The following is a 3,641-nucleotide window of genomic DNA, read 5'->3' as shown; positions in this document are numbered from 1 at the left end:
TTTTCCCATTTTTATGGTAGAATCAAGTCTTCTTAGGGTTGGAAAAATACTAGGTGTAGCCTTGCTAAGTTAGAGGCCCCACGAGTCATTTTGAGGAGTTACATAACTTCTTGATTGCACCAAATAAAAGGAGACTCAGTAGCTCCATTCATTCTACCGGTGGAAATCTCTGGATATTCTCAGTTCTCCTTTATTTTAAGTAAATATTGACCCCCCCCTTCTTTGGCATTTATTATCTCCAGAAAGGTTCCTTGGAGACCTTTAGAGGTGGTATAATCCTCTTCTGTCTTCTTCCCTTCCTATCTGAAGATGTTCAGGATGCCTGTTTCTTTTTCATACACATTCTTTAATGAAAGTTACAGCCACATATCCTCAAGCTGTCCTCCCTAGATGGGATTCAAATTTCCTCACCACCTGGCCATGGGGAGTCATGGGAGCTGCTGTCACTCCAGGAAGATCCCGTTAGCCTGATGGCAAACAATTTAGGATTAATTATTTACGGTGCTCAAAATCAGATAATCCTATCTTTTTTTTTTTTTTAGGGTTTAACTTTTAGGGTTTTAATTCTCTATTTCTATTTTTGCCCAAGATACAAACAAACAGTTTGTATAATCACCTTCTTCTCAAGCAATTTAAGTACAAATTTTTCCCTCCCAGTAACTGACCAAGAACAGCAAATCCAAAATACTCATATTTCAGTTGAAATCAAATAAGATGGAAGAACTTGACAGTCCACCAGTCTCTCCAAAGAAAACACATTTGCTGTTGGTGTTTTGATGCCCAATCCCTTCACAGATTGTCTCTAGGGGCTCAAAGGGTATTTTTAGGTTTTCCAAAGTTCAGCTTGTCATCTACAAAACCTCTTCTCCTGTTGGTGCCCTGGTTATGCGCTACACAATCTTCTCCTCTTTCCACAGGACAGTTAAGAAACCCTTTCAGTTTCATGAGGAGCAAGGGCTTCAGGAAGTGTTGTCCCACAGGGTCCTGGAAAATGAAACCTGAATATATTGGTGGCTGGGGTGGTTTCCGTGTTAAATTCGGCCACTAGGACTCCCCTGGAGGCCACCTGAGGGGCAAACATGGCAGCTGGGTAGACCACAGAGGATGTTCCCACCACTAGATACAGGTCACAGAGGGCGAGTTCTCTGTCCACCTCCTCCAGAACAGCAGGATCCAGGTTTTCTCAAACCACACCACATGAGGTCGCAGCAAGCCACCGCATCCGGCCTCCTCACACCGGGGAAGTTTGTCAACTGGGATTCTGGCGTCCTGGGTCTCTGGTTCTGGAGCCCCTTTTCCTGCTAACGCTGGACAAATCGGACTCTTGAGGTTCTCAGCGACATTGCCGCATGAGGTGCACCGAGTTTTAAACAAGGTCCCGTGGATTTCCAGAAGGTTCTTGGTGCCAGCCTTGCCGTGCAGCTCATGGATGTTCTGAGTGATGACTACAACCCGTCGGCCCTGGTCAAGTAGCCGGGCTTCACACTGGGCAATGGCCTGGTGCCCAGGATTGGGTTCCTTGCTCTTCATGACCTCCCTCCGGTAGTGGTAGAACTCCCACACCTGTGATGGCCTGCGGAGTTGCCGGGTCCTGGGCTTGCCATTTTCTCCTCTGAAAGTTGGAACCCTGCTCTCCGCACTAACGCCAGCCCCTGAGATGATGGCTATGTGCTTGGCGTTTGCAAAACACTTCCGGAAATCTGCCATATAGAACCACCGTCCCGCGGAGACCAGGAAAGCAGAAGCAGCCTATCTTTTTTGTCTTAGTTCTTTGGAGAGTCCACATTTGAGAATGGTAACTTGCTTTTATCTAATGTCAAGTAGGAATGAAGTGTTCTCTAGTTGAGAATTTCCCAAACATGAATACCAATGCATTGCTGGATAATCACTAATTTTAAATGTATGATTTGAATATGTCTTTACTTCCAGAACCTTATGGTAGACATGGCAAGACATATGTTGATTTTTCAGATAGGAAAATAAGAAGGATATAGCTACACTAACTTCTGCATTCGGTGTTGTGGTAGTTTGAATAACAATGGCTCCAATAGGTTCAGAGATTTGGATGCTCAGTCAATAAGGAGTGGCACTATTTGGGAAGGATTGGGAGGTGTGGCCTTGTTGGAGGAAGTGTGTCCCTGGGGTGCATGCTAGCCGCCTCCCCCAGCCTATAGACCAGGATGCGGCTCTCAGCTACTGCTCCGGCACCATGTGTGCTGCCGTGCTCTCTGCCGAGACAATAATGGACTAAGCCTCGGAAACTATAAGCAAACCCCAATTAAATGCTTCCTTCATAAGATTGCCCTCACAGAGAAGTAGTTCACTGAAGGAAAAGGACAAAGTGCGGAGTATAAGGCAGGGAGTTCCGAGGGGCAGAGCAGTCTCCTTAAGTTGGCTTTTCATGCAGTGCATGAGTTACTTTTGTTGTGGCTCTGACATAATGCGCACAGAAGCAGCTTAGGAAGGAAGAGAGTATTTTGGCTTACCATTGAAAGCACGGAGGCAGAAGTAACAGTTACCTAGGACTCCTCATGTTTCAGTATAAGAGGAGAAAGTGCTGGCATTCAGTTGGCTTTCTGATATCTCTTCATTGACCCTGGATAGTCCATGGGATGCTGCTGCCCTCAATCAGGGCAGGTCTTTCTTCTATAAGCCTCAAGGAATGCTCCGAGATGTGTCTCTTAGGAGATACCAAGTCCAGTTAAGTGCCTGTGCAGCTGAGGCCTCCCACCTGTGAAACACTGGAAATCCATAGAGTGAGATAGCCAGGTAGACATTTACAGCTGCGGGGAATCACATGTGTAAGGGGATTGGTTTTTTTTTTTTCACAGCAAGATTTATTTTATTTTTTGACATTTCATTTGTATTTTATTTTATTTTTTTTATAAATTTATTTATTTATTAAGGATTTCTGCCTCGTCCCCGCAATCGCTTCCCATTTCCCTCCCCCTCCCCCGATCAAGTCTCCCTCCCTCATCTGCTCGAAGAGCAATCAGGGTTCCCTGACCTGTGGGAAGCCCAAGGACTGCCCACCTCTATCCAGGTCTCCTAAGGTGAGCATCCAAACTGCCTAGGCTCCCACAAAGCCAGTACGTGCAGTAGGATCAAAAACCCACTGCGATTGTTCTTGAATTCTCAGTATTCCTCATTGTCCGCTATGTTCAGCTAGTCCGGATTTATCCCATGCTTTTTCAGACCTAGGCCAGCTGGCCTTGGTGAGTTCCCAATAGAACAGGGGATTGTTTTTAATCCAAGTGGTGGGATAACTACAGGATGAGTCTGTCACTGGGAGAAGTGGGTAGATGGACTCCAGAGAGGTGAGAGCCAGAAAGCGAACGGCAAGAGCAGAGTTTGAATGTTGATTTGACAGCCATAGATCTAGCTTTCAGCGGACCCTGCAGGGATCAGGCTTGCCTTGGACAGACAGTATCGTGGTGGAAATGTATTGTGACATTACACATCTGGACAGGGACTGCTGTGTCCAGAAAAGATCTAACACTGAATTCTCAAAAAAAAAAAAAATCCCAGTGTTTAATGTCAGAAAGTGGAAGAACGGCCACATAAAGGGAGACGCTGAGAGACTGGGACAGAGACTTTTCAGCAGTAGGGTGAAGGCACCATTTTGTAATCTTTTTCCAACT

General features: G+C 45.8%; 1 pseudogene; it reads right to left on the bottom strand.

Moving 5' to 3' along the window:
- Positions 1 to 857: 857 nt before the first annotated feature.
- LOC121462408 lies at positions 858 to 1,707 on the bottom strand (annotated as a pseudogene).
- Positions 1,708 to 3,641: the final 1,934 nt, after the last annotated feature.

The sequence above is a fragment of the Microtus oregoni genome, unplaced genomic scaffold (genome assembly GCF_018167655.1).
Source record: "Microtus oregoni isolate MIOR12 unplaced genomic scaffold, Mior012 000024F_ref0000369, whole genome shotgun sequence".
NCBI lineage: Eukaryota > Metazoa > Chordata > Mammalia > Rodentia > Cricetidae > Microtus > Microtus oregoni.
The sequence above is the reverse complement of the archived record's forward strand: the minus strand, read 5'-3'. Positions and strand labels throughout refer to the sequence as shown.